Below are 19,480 nucleotides of genomic sequence, written 5' to 3' on the forward strand. Positions count from 1 at the left end.
ACTTTTTAAAAATTAAGCTAGCTCTTTAGTGTCTTACTATCGAGACAAAAGCCAGCAGGATAAAGGCTTCTGTGCTGAGACAGTACTCAGCTCTCAGAATGTGCTGAGCCCAGACAGTAATGCAGCAGCAGTTGTCACAGACTGGATAGGTGCTAGTGGGCTCAGGCATGCTGCTTTACCGCAACACTCAATATTCCCTTCCCCCAAAAATCTATTTCTGAAAATGTATTTAAAATAAGGAGTGTGGTCTGCTGGGATACAAGATGGCTGTGGTGTTTTTGTCCTGCTGAGCCATTCCCCACTTTTCTCCTTGTCCTGAGATGTGGGCTTGATTAATGTCCAAAGGGTACTTATGAACAGTTGTTGAAGTAGAGGCAGAAAGATAAGTCTATCCATGAGGAGAAGACAGGATACCTTTTGGCTGTGCTGGGGGTGTTCCCATGCCCCCACTCTCCCCAGTTTCAATAGGGTGAGTGCACTGCAAAGCACTGAAAAGTGAAGACAGGGAAGAAGACAATTATGGCTCTAGGTACTGGGTCTGTCCAGGCTGTACCACTGCATAGTTCAAATGGAGATCAGGTAGGCCTGTGGTGGAAGAGGAGCATTGCAGGAGAGATGTTTAGCAGAGCTACAGTGGCTCAGTCTGGCCCAGTGAGTAAACACAGCCCTGGGGCCACAGCCGGAAGGGGAGCTTGTCTGGAAAGAAGATGACTGATGGGCTGTAGAAGTGCCTCCTGCACAACATTATGGGAGGTGTCCTGTGCAGGAATGACCAGGTGGATCCATGAGATCACAGTTGCTGCAGTCAATCTGCTGTGGTCAGTGCATTAAAATGTGACTTGAGAACCAAATCGCTTGAAAGTGTTCATAGGAGCGTAAACCTAAGAGTTTGGGGGATCCCCTCTAACATTTTTTCAGAGTCCCTCTTGCAAGTAGTGGAAAAGGCACTGTGTGACCATCTGTAGTTGAAGGAGGGGAAGCAGCTAATGTGCAATGAATAATGTTTGCCTAACAAAGCTAAATTCAGTGACCCTGTTACTGGCAGTACTCTGATGGGTGTCCTCTGCACACACAAGTGGCGTGAAAAAGTGATCCGGCCTCTATATCAGAAAAAACACTATTGTGGGAGGGAAACCATGTCCTGCTCCTCCCTGACATGAGTCCTGGCATTTTTCTGAGAAAAAAAGCTTTGCTGAAGGGTAAGAGGTTTTAAATCCATGGGTTGGGCGGTGCAAAACACAGTGGGTTGGCCAGTCAGGTTGAAAGTGGTGTGGCAAGGGAAGAAATATGTTTTCAGCAAGGCTGAGACTGCCAAAGGTTTTCAAATGGACTTATTTTGGCCTGGAGAGCAAGACCTCACTTTGACTTTTATTAGAAATCTTTGAAAGCTGTGTATATTTGAAGTGGATCTATGAATAGTTATACCCTGAGATTGCTGGGTGTCTGCTCCAGGGGATAAAGGGCAAGCTTTGTTATAGTTTTACTGAATGTTGAGTGACTTCAGTTGGCTGAAATGTATTACTGCTGCCTCTTTTTCTCTAGCTGGTCTTAATCGGCGATTGAGATTTTATATTTAAGTCTTGACCTTCTTTGGTTAATACATAAAAAAATTTATGGTGGCGTTTTCTCTAATGTAACCGGAGTTGATATATTGTATCACTGTTGGCACACAATGGGTGTGTGTTTTTTCTGTGGCTGGTATTTAAATAAATGGTTACAAAAATAAATTAAGGAAGGACAGGAAGAATACTGTGCTCTTTATTGTCTTACTTCTTTAAAAAAAGTTTGCATATGCTACTTTTTGAAAGAATGCACACTTAAAATGGAAAAATCTGTGTTTTATATTACTCTCAGCCATTGCTATGTCAGCGCCACTGAGAAACCAGATTGTTTACATATATCTCATGCAGGGATGTATCTATCTCTTCTAGTATTGACTTCCTCCTCACATTCAGGTACTTATGGTTTTGTATTTCATGGTTATATACCTAGAACTGCTAGCACTAGAGTGCCAAGAATAGAACCACAATACAAGGATAAATCCAAACCTAAAAGATATTGGGTATAATATTTTTGGGGCCCTCAGCCCATCCTCCGCCAGGGCAACAGAATAAATTACTCTGTCACCCTGACAGAGGTACTAATAGGTATTGACTTCCTCCTCACATTCAGGTACCTATGATCAATAGGGCTGTGAGTCAGAGCCACTATTTCAACTTAAAAGGATAAAGCACCAGAAGCATGATCTGGGCTAGGCATTGTTCCCCCCCAACCTCCCCTTGGAACGGTAACCCTTAATATAGGTTAATTAAAAAAATACATCTTCACAGCAGCCAGTTCAGTTGTGAAAATATCAATGTTCATACGTGCCTTTGGTTTTTGTGCAATCCCTGCTCCTTTTCCATCTGCACCTGACTCACTTGAAACAGTCAAGTTCTTGAGCCCCACCTGTCCAGCACACATGTTTCTCTTGCACTGCTAATGACTTGCTACTCCTCTAGGCACTCCTCATTTTGGGAGGGTTCTTCATCTGTCCTTTCAAGTAGCACAATGTGGCCTCCTGAATTAACCTACCAACCAACACTGTAACCCTGTTAGCCTATTTGTTCAATGCACAGTTGCATCACATATGCCAAGAAACAGAGGTCTATTTCAACAATGGACCCATGCATCTGCAACCAGGTAATTAGCTGGTGGCTCTGTTTGTAGTACTTGATAATGGGTTGATGGGACCTTCAAACATGCTGCGGATCTGTGGGGAGGGTGAATTAGAAAGTGGATGGACTGCTGTAAGAGACGGAATTTCAGTTGACTGATTTGTTTCTAATTTAATAACAATAGGAGAAAAGCAGACACTCTGAGCAATAAAATCGGCCCACTGCATAACCAAAATCGACTTGCTGCACACCAAAATAAATCTCACCTCTGGCGCTGTCAGATTGCGAGGCAGGCCAGTCCAACCCTGTTCGTTAGAGGCCACTATACCCCTAAACTCTAGGAAACGCCACCCGTATATTTTTTATTCAATAAATAACCCTGTGTATCACTATAGCTATGGCAATGCCCAAAATAGTTTGCTGATGGCTTGGGATCTGGAAATCGCCAACTCAAAATGCTCTACTACTGGGCAAATGGCTGCAACATTCCATCGGTCAGGGGGCTCTTCATGTATTGACTTTATCATGTTCCCCATGTCCTCAAGCAGAGACTTTAAGAATCTTGAGGTCGTACAGTCTGAATTTAGCGATCACTCTTTTTTATATTTTACATTAAACTTATACTCTTCTAAAAAACTGGGCACCAAATGTACACCCAAACCAATATTAGCCAGGAAAAATGGCTATAGTCTAAAATGGGAGAATATTGACCCCACTAAATTGCTGCCCAAAATAGTGTCTTACTCCTATAAGGAGATCTGTTTATGCCTACCCTCACCCTCCAAGGACAATCAAACCATGGAAGCATTTAGCAGCATACTTATTTCCATAAAGGAGCACCTTACTCATAAACCCTCCCAAAAAACATCTCCTTCACCTAAGTAGTTTGGAAAAAATTGCTCACAAGCATTAGCAGATCTTCGCAAAGCACTTACATTGTGACCCATAGACCAAATTAATATTTGATCCATTAGGTATGCATATAAATCCACAAGGCAAGAAAGAAAAAGGGTGATTAATAAGGAAGCCTTGGAATATCTGAGACTGGCTTCAATATCTAAAGACAGCAAATCATTTTGGAAAGTGGTTAATAACCCCCTTTCCAGGAGGAGAGAGGGCCATCACTGGACCTCCATATAGATGAGGCTACATTGATAATCCATTTCCAAAATATTTTTCAGTAACAACCTGTCAAAATGCCAGAGATATCCAAGCCATATTTGAGTTTTCCACCAGCACTGGAGTTCTTTATGGACGAAGTAGAACTTACGTTATCTCAATCACCTGAGCTGAAGGTACCCAGTCCTGACGGGGTCCCACAATAGCATTTAACACCATAGCTAAAGTTGGTTCTTTGCTGTCCTGGAGACAGTCTGTCATAGTCCCAATCAATAAGAAGGGGACTGATGCAGACCCGGCTAATGACCGCCTGATCTCTTTATTGGACACACGGCAAAATTAAACAGGCTGGATGAGTGGGCATCTGAGAACCGAGTCCTTGTGGAAGACCAATATGGTTTCAGGAAGGGGAGGGGTACAATAGATCAGTGCCTCAACCTTGCCCTAATCACCTGAAATATTCTGTTCCTAAACAAGAGCAGCAATTTTGGACTTTTATGGACTTGTACATGGCCTTTGACTGCATGAGTCACAGTAAACTGTGGTCTATTATGGAGTCATTAGCCGTGGACCCATCCATAATTTAATTCATTAGAGATCTTTACAGACACGTAGACCCAGTAGTTCAATACAGAAAACAAGGGTCTTGCACAAAACCTTTCAGGATTGATAAGCGGGTAAGACAGGGTTGTGTTCATGCCCCCTTTCTCTTCTCCCTTTACACAAATAAACTATCTGAAGTCCTGATTGGAAAATGTAAGGACTTCCCAGTGGTAGGCACACTCCCTTTACCCGTCATGCTTTCCGCAGATGACACGGTTCTACTGGCCAGACCTCCAATGGCTTTACAGCTCTCGATTGAGAGTTAGGCCTACATGTTAATAAAACAAAATCCTATGTGATGACTATGGGCAGGGACAAGAAGCAGAAAATAATGGGCTTCCATATTAACGGCAGAAAACAGGATAGAGTGGACAATTTTATGTACTTGGGTATTTTCTTTGACGAAAAATCAAAATGGACCACTATGGTCAGGAATAGGTCGCACCAGATGACCAAAAGTATAGCTGATATCTGTTGTTCGCACCAAAAATAGGGAACAAACCAGTAAAAGAAATGCTAGAAATTTACTATGCACAAACAAAATCTATTGTGTCTTACAATACAGCTGTTTGGGTAATAGCAAATATCAGTAGCGGTCGTCAGTAGGTGTTTCTATAGGGCGGTGACGTGGGCAGGAGGAGGGGCAGGGTGGGGGGAAATAATGTATGGATTACGGAGTTTTTCAGGTAAGTAAACATTTAAATACATAAAACGAATTTCGTTGCGCGCACTGCATCACATTTGGTGATGCAGTGTGCGCAACGAAATTCGTTTTATGTATTTAAATGTTTACTTACCTGTAAAACTCCGTAATCCATACATTATTTCCCCCCACCCTGCCCCTCCTCCTGCCCACGTCACCGCCCTATAGAAACACCTACTGCCGACCGCTACTGGCAAATATTGACTCTCTACAAGCAACAGAAGATAAAGTCTTGCCCAAGTATTTTAACCCATAAGGAATTGGATTTCCCCCTTATATATCTGTTACCCTGAAAATTGGCCAGCTTTTAGCCTGTGAATCGTCCCTTTAAACCACTCGCTAGGTTACGTAAAACAGTCTATTAGAGAATTAGATTTGGAGTTTTTGTTTAATTCTCAGTCTGAGTGTATATCCTTTTCTAAATCGAGACTAAAAGAACTCTTTGATGCTAAATGTAACTTAGAGAGGTGGCAAAAAACGAAATAAAACCATAGTGATCACATATCTAGCAGACACCGTTTCGTACTGACTAGATTTAGACTGAACTATATACCACTAATGGCTGGTTATCCAGCCCAAGTATACTCGGTAAACCAGCTGCCTCTATATCCCTGTGACAGCTTTTCCAATCAATCTATCTCACACCTCTTATTTCTTTGCACATTCTATGAGGTCGAGAGGAAAAAAAAAATTATTCCAAAGTTGAAAAAATGCTGTATAAGCTCGCATAATCGGGCCCAGGACAGCTTTTGATTATTGGAAACCTCGTACACATGTTTTATACTTGCTAATTTTTTACTTGCCATTCTTAAAATTAGAAAGATGCATTTCAATCCACATGTAATGTAAAAAATGTAAATTGATATTTGTATAGCGCACTACTCACCCGCAAGGGTCTCAAGGCACTTGTACGAATGCCGCTGTGGAACCCATCCTGGCTTTCCCTGTGAGGCGTCCACTCCTGGGCATCCCCAAGGTGGAGGCCAGGCATCCTTAGCGTTGTGGTGGCCGTTGTGGAGATTAAGCAAGCTATTGCCCAGAGTTGCAGAGTGGGACTCCATGATTGGAATAGGCACCGAGGCGAGAATTATCAGGTCCGTGGAATTTTTGAGCCCAAGACCCGCCGAGGGGGGAATTGAACCCTGGTCCCGGGCTAGACCTCCGCATCAGGGTCTGCCGCTCTAACCAATGAGCCACACTTCTCACACATGGGGCACGTTTTTAGAATTTGCATTACTATTTATTAGTGGGCCCAATCCCTTGTTTATGAGTCTGGCCTTATTGATCTTTTAACTTATTTTTACAGCTGATCTTATGAATTTAACACAGTTTTTTTTGTTTTTTTTATTTCCCATAGCAGAAATCCTATTTTACTTAATGTATGTTACTTTTTTATGACTGTACTTTTCATGCATTTATTTAAATGCGAAATAAAGCTGTTGATTGATTGATTGAACCCTGTGTATCCATAGATTCACACACATGGACTGTGCCCTCTTGCTCTCCAGTTAGGTGCACGTTTTAAAAGTACCCTCTCACATACATACACAACGTTGGGCATTTTCTTTAGCACAGTGTTTTTAGAATTCTTCGAAAATGTGCTTGGTATAATCCATTTAACTCATTGACATTTATATTTTCAAACGAAAAAGTATTATCACATTATCTGTCGCACATTTGAAAGCATTTGCAATACATTATTGATACTTGGCCTAGCAAGCAATGAGGGCCAATTTTTGAGGCACAGCTTGATCAAAGTTTACTTTAGTAATTATTTCTTTAGTAAATATTCATTATCTCAAAAGCAGAAGCAGTAAATTATGTTTCTGCTTGCTCGTACAACGTTCGTGTGTGATTTCATTTGAACAGCGATGAGAACAGTCTAACTTGTATCTGTTATAAATTGCATGTAAAGCCTCACGGTCATTCTGACACAATTAGATAATGGCCCGCCAATAATCTATTCTGAGAAGGCGCTGCCCGTGAACATGGCGTACGTAACCCAGCTGCAAATCATAAATGTCTGATGTGAAATGCAGTGAGGCAATTTTTTAAACTGAAATCCTAGCATGGGTGTTTCAATTGAGCACAGCAGTAGTTCCCTTACCCTGACAGATAAAATTACGCTGTAGAATTGTAAACACATAAAACAAGTAAGCAGAATGGGAGAGGGACTTTACATTCCCAGGGCATGTGTTAGAAAGATGTAGGAGCTGCCAGTACAAGTAATCATCTTGTTTCAGTCAGTCTGCGTTCTATCACTTGAAAGGGAAACTATCAGTTTGTGAAGTCTGGTGGCCCAATACCTCAATAATTTATTATGTGCATATTCAGCCACAAAAATGTAAACTTCAGTTATTTTTACAGATTCATTCTTAGTTAGACGGCTTCGAGGCATGGGAACCGTGGCCTGTAACAAAGTGCTTATGATGATGATGTCCAGGAACAAAATACCTGATTGAGGAATCCACAATGATATTTGTTTTGGGGAATTGATGCAGTGATTCACATCAGAACGTTATAAGCTGAATCCAAGAGAAAATTCATAAGCAAATGTTTTATAGAACACAACTATATCAACAGACATGGAAGAAAGAGAGATGAATGACCTATGGAAGTTGGTTACCCATGGGCAGAGAGAGTCAACTCCATAATGTAAGAGCAGGAAGTATCCCAATCTAACAGCCACATAGCACATTATCCACAAATTACCCTGTTTGTGCCCTTGCAAGGTTAGGATTAGGCAGCTGGACAAACAAACACAATATTTCTCAGCTGTGTGGAGGCCAAGCCCTTCCTTGAGGAAGTACACAACTTCTGCTGAATCAAAACATCCTAGGCCCAAACATGTGGGTGGAGCAATAGCCCCTCTCCTGGTGACTCTCACAACATTGTCTGGCAACAGCTGCGCTGTCAAGCCAGACCGTAAGACTTAAGACATATATTGATTGCTGCCAGACACACTATACACAACTAGAAACAAATATAAGTATACAAATATACAAAATTGATCCAAACGTTAGCCAGGACCCTCCTCAGTTCAGACAGAGGTTCAAGATCCAACTCTCAGCTAACCTTCTCAATCTATTGATAGCCCCTGTGGAAAACAGTCAACAAATATAAGAGCACATCAAACCAAATAGATATATGCAAATGCATAGCCCATGTGAAAAATGCAGTATCTGGAGATACTAAGCACAAATGGTACAAAAACATGAAGAAAAAAAAAAGTCTGAACGCGTTCGTTGGTGATTATGGCATAAGCACACCAACCAGTTTTAAATAAGGAACAGCAACATCAACCAAAAAAGACTACTAAGAAGCCACACCTTGAGGCATACTTTCACGTCATGAGGATCACCACAGAGACAGTGGCACCCAATAAGCCAGTTATTTCCAAGCAAACATTCATTCAGAGACCAATACCAATCCATAGGCCCCCTTGACTAAGGGAATTCATTCATCTCTCATAAACAGGATGCTGTAGTGTGAGGCCATCAGCCTAAATATGGCACCTCCAACATACAGCAGCAAATCCTGATACGACCAAGAGTAAGGATTCTCTAGATGTGTGGAAACAGACACCATCTTCAATGAGATAGTTGTGTAAATCTAATTTACCAACTAAAGTCAACAGCATTGGAAAAGCCAATAGGTTTCGCTTTCATGTGAGATTGGCTTAGCCAATTGTTTTAGCCATGCTGCACTGCACCACTATATAAACAGGAAAAAAAGCCTATGCGTCTGGCTTCATCATTACCTAGGTGCACTCATCAAGCATGTGCACTCCTACAAAATGACCAAGAGTTTATTTTTCTATTTGCTTACTGATCCGAGTTAGTACACTTAACTAAAAAAATAATGAAGCAAGTGGATGAGAGAGGAATGCAGGTGGAGAAGCAACATGGAGGGCAGAGTTATGAAGGACAGGGAAGAAATGGCCAGAGGGATGCAACACGGAGGTGGGCAGAACCAATACAGGCATGTGCATAGGGGGAATCAACACGGAGGGAGCAGATGGGGGGAAGCAACACTGAGAGCGCTAGAGGGGTGCGAAACACAGAGGATGTAGGGAGGGAAGCAAATGGAGACAGAGCAATTTGAAGGGGGCGGAAGTGAATGAACAAGAGAAAGTGCACCTAGAGTTAAAGAGCACAAGAAGGGCAAAATTGTATAAAAGTGAAAATGTATGTAAGAGTGGCTTGAAGGACAAAGTTGTGGAAAAAGAAATTTTTTCATAATGCTATGAATATAAATGTGCTGAGAGAAGTGAGCAAATATGCTGAATGGTAAAAACACATGCACTCATGGGATGCTTATGAAAAGAAATGTCATGAGAGTAGTGAAAAAACACATGGAATGTGGGAAATGCATGCACATTCATGGAGTACTTTAAAGAAAAGAAAGGTTCACAATTAACAGACACTTGTGGAAGGATAAAAGGAGCCAATTAGAGAGTTGGTAAAAAGGCTACGGTCCACGGGATGGAAAAAAACTAGTTGGACGGGCTAAATCAAATAAAATCAAATTTAAGAAAGCAAACAAATACTCATGACAAAACAATAAGACAATGGAAAGCAATGGGTGGAGTTGCTTTCCTGGTCAGCTATTAACATTTACCCAATAACTCCACTAAAATCAGACAGCTACACTGTCTGGCACAATTCGATCTAAAGAGGTATTAATCACAATATTTTAGCTTATTAATATTTCCTTGGCATCAACAACATAATTCATGGCAACAAATGCTGCATTATATGTGAAAACTTAATTTAGTGAGAAATCCATCACCATTTTTGATGATGCATTTCCACAAAGGTGGGAGATCATGCTCATAAATAAAGAAGCGATTAGGCGAAGTATTGATAGGAATGTTAATTAATACCATGCATGTATTTACTATTTCCAGTGTGGTACATTACAACACAGTCTTACAACATTCATACTTATCACATATAGTAATGTAATTCTATGTGTTTTTTCTTACCCACACAAGTTTTGCAACGCATATTTATTTTATCACGCAATATTAAAAGTATAGCATTAATTTGTTTCCAAACTTAACACCCTAACAAATATAATAATATTAAAGTAAACGCATTACAAAAATAACAATGTTTCACGTTTTCGAAGTGAACATATATGCTTGCAGCAAATATGGTGCCAACATTTAGCTAATAAAGAAGGTCAGATTGTCATGTTTTCATCTTATCAATATAATTTAGGTTTCAGTCATGAAATTAATTGTTGAAAAAGTACATTCCAGGACACATTGTATTGTAAACAATGAGTTTCTTATAAAAACAGTGCAAAATATATAAATACCAGCATCCACTATTTTGAAATAAGTTAATGTCAGCTTCTGAGTTGACAATGTGACCCTGAAAGCAATACGCAGTTGAGAAAATTAACTGTGCCATCTAGGAGCCAAAGTCAGTAAACACAGCTTATTGATAAATAACATAAAGAACCAAAGAAATGAACCAGTCATTAAAATTCCCCCTTTTTAAAAATTGAACAATTACATATGATATTTCCTTCTAATTGTTCCTAACAGATTTATCATATCCTGAGCCAACAACTAAGAATTCTTACTGAAACTGCAAGGAGAAAGTTAAAGACTGTCTTTTAACTTCAGAAGCCTGCATTGAATAAAAAAACAAAACCTATGGGAAAATAGAATAAAAAGGAGAATACAAACCAAATAAACATTAATAAGAACAATCACAATTTTATTTACAACCAAAAGCAAGTACATACATAAATTGCATATATAAATATTTTCTCCAACTAATCCTGAAGATTTTTTTAAATTAACAAATAAAAAATAAAAAGCAAATTTGATGCAAAATTAATGTAAATATTCCTTATTTCTGGCAAAATCTGAAAATTCTTACAGCAAAGAACTATTCAAAAATAAATCCTATTGAAAACTGACTATCTGAGTGACTGAAGATCTGTAAGATGCAAAACAGACAGTATATCGATAAGGATAACAAATCAAGTAGTAAAATCAAACAGTAAACATTTGATTTCTACATTTTATACAGGTAAATATGGAAAACCTACAAAGAGCAAACTATGTTTTATCTAAAAGGGGAAATCAATTACCCAAACATGAGGGATATATATATTGTATGGAGAGGCAAACTAAACCAAGGGCTCATTGGAAATGTGTGAATTACTTTTAAACTTGTTGCAAAGGCAGAGCGGTTACCATAGGCTTTTTTGCAAAACGGACACGTGAGCATAACCACTCTGCCTCTGCAAAAGAGTTAGACGTAAAAGAGAATGTACAATAAATAATGATCTGCGGAGCCACCTCTAATGAACCCTGTGGCTCAGTTCTAAGAGAGGTAGCAATAAATATCCACATAAACATTGCCGGAGTAATGGCCTCTATCCCAAATTTTAAAGAAATGAATAGTAGAAACAATCTTTTTTAAGTTTCAATGGCTTAATCGAATTCATGAAAGGAATATAGCAGTTTCACAAGGAAACACTTGCGGAATATAATAAAATGTATTTAACAAAAAACTACATACAAGTAATGCAGCGATACAAATGGGCTTAGTAGTAATTTAACACAATTAATTAAGAGCGATGGTATCATAAATAAAGTTAGTAAAAAATATACCCAAATACTTTATGTTAGAAGGAGCCCAACAAAACCCAGTAACCTCAAACAATTGGTTGGTGCAAAATTTGTTTAAGGGGAGAACCTCAGTTTTATCAGTATTAATTGTATACCCGAAAAGGAATTAATCTTTTGTAAAAGATGAGGTGAAGAAGTATGTGATTTGGATTGCAATCACCTCCCACCAAACGTTTTTGATCAGTAAACTAAAAAATATTTTGAGAGAAATCCGACCAAAAATTATAGCCATGCTGTGTGGGTCCATATATATTACATGTGGTAATTGGTATTTTATTAATAGTCAATTTAGCAGCCATCCATCTCCCTTTATTATCAATGTATTGTGACCGAATACCTACATCTAAGTGTTTTTTTTAAAGAAAATAACAGTGTCATTTTTCTTTTGAAATGCAGGGGAGACAAGAACCTTCCCCACCCAACCTAATTTACGTTTTGGAAAATGTAATCCTTTATTTTTTATATTCCAAGACAACACTCTGAATTTTGAAAAAATAGTGCATATCTATACAAGGTCTGAAAAATGTTGCTCAGATACGAACAGGAAAAAACCACCATGTCATGCAATGGAAAGTGTAGTGAAGATAGAAATGATGATCTCCAAGTAGGAAAGACAACAAAATAGATAAAAAAGAGCAGAAAAAGAGGAAAGGAAAATATTGACAAGTGGACAGAGAAAACAGTACACATCAAGAAGATGATGACTGAGTAAATGACCTGTGGAAAAAACACAAAAATGGGAAATTAAGACAGCACATGATGGAGATTACACAATCAGGGACTCACAGGTGCAGTGATGAGGTAACATAGGACACAGTAGGGCAACATAAAGAAAGGATGAATATAGCAAATCTGCAATCAGGACCGGACTGAAAGACGAAACCAGTCCCCTCACTGCATAGTCAGTCTCAGGCAGCTCCATTCGCCTGCACTAAGGCTTGTATTTTCATTGTACTTCACTGCTGGAATTACTGTGACCCATCTAAGCCTATAGTGAGAGCAGATCCAATAGGTGAAAATTAGCCTCCTGGCCTCCAGCCTACAGGAGAAATGTCAGATGCCCAATATGGCTGGTTCGGCCCTGCCTGCAATGAAAACAAAGAGCATATGAGCCTCAATGAATTTGTAAATACGACCAACTAATTAAGCATCAGTCTAAGAAGAGGAAGGCCTAGAATGTTCCATTGATTTACCCTACTTGTCATAGATAAATCTTTTAAGAAAAGCTGGATCCTCATATGTTTTGATGTGGTTGTTATAAGTCACTTTAAAGTAACATGGATGAAGCAACCCGTGATTAGCTGCCAGAGAATGAAAAACTGGGCAAAGATCTCAAAATTGCTTTAGTCTCTTAGCTATTTCTTTTGCTATATCTTGCTAGAGAACCACTAGGGGACTAACCCAAGACAGACGTGTTTTCTCTTTGCTGCATCGTGAATCATAAGAAGATCATTAAATTCCAAAAAGTAAATGATAAACCCTCTTGGTTTAGTAGCCATGTTAGAGTGCTTATTTCTTGAGCCCGGTCTATGAGCTCTTTGAATATTGATCTCGTTGTTTCTGGCAAGTCAAGTAATTTAGGAAGAAAAGACGGAGCAAGAGATATTGGCTCACTGTCTTTAATATCCTCTGTAAGCCATAAATTCGTAAATTATTCCTCCTATTTCTATTTTCTAAATCCTCTGTAATTCGTTCAAGAGTATTGATTCCCTTCTGCTTTGAATTGATCGTATTAATGGTATCTTAAATTTCACTAAGGGGTTGACTATGATGGCGTTCGGAAAGGCTCCCAACTGGATTCAGATTCATCGAATCTGATTCGGAACCTATGTTTCCGACCAAATTGGAGACATGTCTGACTGACCAATAACGATACAAGTAAACTGTTTGGGCTGTCTCAATTGGTTCCGATCCGCATTCAGACAGACCAAGTTGTTCGGAGCTGAATCGTACTGCTCTATAAACACTGTTTCCGGACGAGCGCTTACGATGTCCAAATCCGACAGCTGTTCGAAATCGGTTTGTTTGACATGAGACAGCTGTCAGAATCTGTCTTTAGGGGCCTGTAGCAGACCCCCCTTCACCCATAGGCCTCCAGATAGGGCCCATGGGTGCCCATCACATAGTTCAAGGTTTTCCCCAACCACCCCTTTTTTCAGTGGGAGCATGTGTTCTCGTTCGGATCACATGCTCCCATTGAAGTCAATGCGAATCCGACTGAATTATGTTGAGAAGCATTGTAATCGGTCGGTCAGACTCGCAGAACCCTATTCGGTCTGAAACAATTCTGAAACCGATTCAGTCGGAGGACTTTCCGAACTACAACATAACTATCCCCTAAGTTATTGTTCCATATCCAGGACCCTTTTATCCATACCACTTGTGATCTAGTGACTGTAGTCATTTGATCCTCAATATAAGGATGAAATGCTTGTATTTACTCCAATAACAGATCCATGGAAATGTCAGGGGATCGGGCATTTGGAGAAGGAGGGTCCTGCTTTTGAAGTTTAGTAGCTGGTAAAGAAGTCAAAGACTTGGAGGAAGAGATCATTTTAGGAAGGGCAGAAGACATAACTCTTCTTTGGTAGTAAGAGGATCATCCATTATGGAGTGTGAGCCAGAGGAATCAGTAAGGTCTTGATTAGAAGGAGCACTTTTGTCAGTGAAATTAAGGTGTCTGGTCGTCCCCATAAATTGCTTATAGCAGTACAAGGATATTGGGTAAACCCTGAATCTGAAATCCGATGTGCATAAAAGGACCATAAAAATCCCCCAGAATTACTGATACTGGCTTAGACTATTAACTGACTGGAAGAAATTATTGAATAAGCCTAGCATTGCTCAATAGTAGGAAACAAAATGTAAACATTTACGGCCTGAATGCTGAAGAAATCATGTGAGCATATGTCAACATTATTTGAAGGAGTATGCCATATTTGAGTGAACGTGTTGAAAAAAGATGAGAAAAGAGGACGGCCACCTGAAAAAGAAGATGGCGCAGTAGCTCCCGATACCTCAGGCAAGAAGCCTTAGCTGGAGAAAACACATGTATGCGCCACTACGGGTTTAGAAACAATCCCCCTGTGGTGCCCTGGTTCATAAGGACAAACAAGTTGAAGAAAAGGAGCTGATATGCAGCCGTTGCCAGCTGAAGAGATATTACACCGCATCACTTGAGCTCTGCAGGTAGGCCATCTCATGTGATGTCAAAGCCACGTCCTCACAGCCAAAACAACCTAATACCTTTAGTGACATTGATATTCCTTCTGAATAGAAACCTTTAGCCATAAACAATTCCTTCTCTATGATTTACAAAAAGGAACTAAAAACTGTTCTAACATTTGCAACGCTTTATAACACTACCAGTCTAGAAAATATTGAAATCTGGTTGATGGACGGGATGTTTAAAACCACACCCCATCCATGAACTCAGGTTTACACTATACATGGTAAAATATAAATGCCTCTTGTTTAAGCTTTATTGCCAGATAAGCAGTCCTCAACTTACATTCAATTTTTATCAGCTATAAAAGTAAAACAATGAATAAAAGGCCTAGGAAAATAATAATTGGATTCAACTTGCCATGACAATCATTATTATTTAAGTTTATTCTGAACCTAATATACAAGGATGTTTTTCTTTTCATTTTTTTCAGGTCTTATGGAAAATAATCGATGACTGACAATAGATAACAGTATAAGGCAAACAAGCATTTGCAATGCAATAGGTCTCGCATTTGCAAAAGTTAGAGCTATTGGCATGGTAAATGGTAAAGGTTTTATTTATGTGTTAGTTTTGAAAATAGATAAAGAAATGACATTGCAAATATAGTTTTAACCAAAGGATCATTTTGACTCTGTGAGCAATTATTGGACTATATCTGATGAACTGAAACAAACAAATCGCATTTGCTGGAGTTTTGAGCTATTGGCATTGTAAATGATAATGTGCCCCTAAGATTACACGGTGCTGGTTTAATAAACTGTCTCAAATGTTAGAGTGTTTGTAGCGGCCTGTCCCGTTCTAGTGGCTTATTCCTGAATACCAATGCATTTGTAAGTATATTAACAAAGCTTAGAATACCTCTCTGCCTGCATATTTGTGTGTGGGGGTCAAGATATTGGTTGTTTAGATGTCGGTGTGTTGTGTGTGAATGTATTATACATACATGGCTGGATTAATGTGCCAACCTACCTGTATGGATTTCTGTAAGCGTATTTTGTACGTGTATTTTGTATGAGTAATTGTGTGTATGCCTGAGTGCCTGAGCACTGTTTGTAAATGCATACTCATCTCTGTTCCTACGTGGGTTGTAAATATGTATTTATTTAGTGCACTTTTATCTAGCGCGAACTCGACCCGAGGGTACTGGAGAGCACCAGCTACACTGCACAAGGACACATTCATTCATTTTTTGGGCACAGGGAGATTAAGTGAGTTGCCCAGAATCACAGGTTTTACCTACTTATGTTTTGTGCGTCTGTATTTGTAAGTCTTTGTCCTGTGGACATAAGTATTTTCCCCTGCCTTTAGCCATCTGGAATGCTTGACTGTATATGTAAGGATCTGTGTTTGTGTATTTTCATTTGTGCTTTTCTGTTTATATATTTCCAATATGTTGCTGTGTGTCTCCGTCTGTGCCTATATATGGGTGTTTGAGTGAGAGGCATGTATCGGTATTATGTATCTGGGTGTGTGTGTTGCTTTGTTTGACTCAGTTAATCTGTAGATGTGATCGATCTGCATAGCTAGATTTGTATCTGAATAGCTGTGTCTGTTGTTTTTCAACCCTGCCTCTTCGTTTTAGATATATCTCGCTTTACGTAGCTTTTTGATCCTTCTGCTGTAGGTACATGCACATCAGTACTTTTGTAGGCTAATGAGTAAGTGTTGTCAGTTTCAGTGGAAGTATTGCGTCCTCTTATGTTTGTAGGTGTAATGTGTACTTAGCTGCAGAATTTTATTCGTGGATGGTGCGGTCTGGTGCCTACTCCCAGCACACGCTGTTGATCTGCCTACGGGCCTGTCTCTGCGTGTATGTTTGTTATTGTGATCTTACAAATATCAAACACAGCGTGCGCTCCAATGTATGTCTCCCCGCCTTGTGCTGCCTGCCGCACAGCTGCAGATCCGTCCAGTGTGGACGATACTGACAGCGGTCATGGGGTGTCACTGTGCATCCACCGCATGAGAGAGAAGGGCAGAGGGACCGGAGGGGAGGGAGCCCGAGCAGCGACACGTGCTGGGCTTGAAAGGACACCGACCTCTGAGCCCCGCAGGACAGAGTCCACAGAAGGGGTCAGCGGCTTCTGGAGAGAATGGGGGAGTGGGAGTGCAGGGGCGGGGAGGGTGCTGGGAGGATGATAGATCTGTCAACGTTATAAAGATTGCCACCTCTCTCGGATCAACCAACCCGCCACGAGCGGTGTCCGTGATGCTTCTGTGATTGTTGAGCGTCTTCGAGAGAGGCACTGATCCTGGTCACTGGTTTCAGGGGAGTGCAATGCGCGCCTTATTCATGAGGAATGAATCTTTCACACGGGCAGTGGGGGGAGAGGGATTTCTTCCCGTCCACTCGCCACAGGATCGCAATATATGGGATTCGCACCCTGGCCTGTTGCTTCGTTTGCTTAACGCATATCAAATATTTCAGAAAGATGGGCTTCAAACAAGATAAAACGTGCATGTTATGGATGAAAATCGATCGGAGACCTCTGACCAGATCCCGTTTAGAGTGACACTGGTGTAGGATTATAAAGAAGCATGTACTTGTTTCACATTCCGTCTGTATCTAGAATCCGTTTTTCGCCTAATCCGAGGTTACTTTTTAACTTGGGGACTTGAAGTCGCATCAAGTATATTTCCACACTGATGTAACTGAAGGGAGCAGGCTCGCACTTTGATTCAGAGTGCCGAGGAGAAGAAGGCCTTTAAACTAGATGTTGCGGCCGGCCAGCAGTGAATAATTAGGGGAGAGAGATGGGTGGTGCTGGGGAACAGATGGCCGTGAAACAGGGGGCGGGGCAGCGGAACCCTTTGAAGTCACGGCCTGCGGCCGTGAATAAGCCTGCAGGGCTGGTTGGGAAGCAAATGGCTGAGGCTTTGAAGGCTCGTGCATGAGAGCAGGTCACATGATTGGGCTGCACATGAACTGTTGGAAATCCTCCTTGAGAGCCAATCAGCTGCCTGAAGAGAGCCTTTGGGGAAAGAACTGGATCAGCGACATAAGGACTCACCCCTGGTTTCTATTTCTGCGAAATAGAAAAGGTGCGAGACCTAAAAAGGTAACTTTTGTACCTCCTGAACATGTCGAATAATACTAGACTGCTACTGTGCAATCAGACTATAAGAAATTAGGATCTATTATCACAATTACTAAATTACTTTGAAGAATCATGGATTGTCCATCTAAATAGACTGGGTTGTAGAAGAAAACTATGTTGCCATATTGAATGGTTGAACTGCTATTTGACCTACATAGAAGGTAGTGAGAAAACAAACAATGCTATTGAGTGTGGGCATAATCCTTTTCCAATACGAAAACACCACCATAATTTCTACCATGTCCTGGATATTTTGAAAAAGGAGTAAGATTTCTATGAAATGAGACAGGCACAATCTTTTACAGGTAATCTGCAGCTCAAAGTCTGTAAAAAATAAAAGAAATTAATGCCAGACTTCTTTAAAAAAATCCGCAATTGGGAATGTTTGGGGTACAGACTAACTGGAAGATATTGAATACATGCTACATTACTAAAACAAAATAACAAAGATAATCATTTAAAAACAGGCTATACACTAATTTCCTTTTATGACAAAAACATAATTGGCATTAATAGTATCATTTCCATCCTCAGTAGTATGTATTTTCTAGCTCCTAAATTCAAAAAAGTACTAAATAGACATGGATCTTACCTGGAGCAGATTTCCTCCTTTTGTTGTCAGTAAAATGTTAAATTATTTTATTAACACCCTATGGCAATCCAAATATAAATCCACAAAGTCAAACTTGAATTCCCAGAAAAGAAAATTAAATCCATTCAGCATTCCATAAAAGCCCAAATAACATTAGCATTGGGTAAAAGATGTAGGAAGGTAAATTTAAATGGGGTAGAATAACTAACACCCATCTACATATATCCAAGGCCAATCAACTGAATCAGTTCCTCAAACAAAAAAACTAGGAAAACAAACATAAAAAAATTTGAAAAAGGGTATTAAACATTCTAACAAAAAGTTTGAAAAAGCTTACTAAGAGTAACACATTTAAAGTAAAACTACCTCTTCACACCTCCATTAGACTCTCCTTACAAAAAATATCTATACCTATCATTTTATAATGTAAAAAAATAAAGCTCTTATCTGACTGGCACAGCTACAATCCGGCATCCTTGAATGTGAATATCCACATTGTTTGCAGAAACAAATGTAAAAACCTGGTATATGTAAAATCCTGGAATATATATATATATATATATATATATATATATATATATATATATATATATATATATATATATATATATATATATATATATATATATCCACAATCCTGAGGTGCCAGCAACCGCGCTCAGACACAAACCAGGTACAGACCACAACGAGGGTTTTTAAAGGTGAATAGAGTGCTTTATTCCATCGATGGGGACGGCAACATGACGCGTTTCGTCCGGGGAAATGTGATCTGAGGATTGATATTCAGATGTTTCTCAAGATTGTTGTCTGTCAGTAATACCTGC

The sequence above is a fragment of the Lissotriton vulgaris genome, chromosome 10 (genome assembly GCF_964263255.1).
Source record: "Lissotriton vulgaris chromosome 10, aLisVul1.2, whole genome shotgun sequence".
Lineage (NCBI taxonomy): Eukaryota > Metazoa > Chordata > Amphibia > Caudata > Salamandridae > Lissotriton > Lissotriton vulgaris.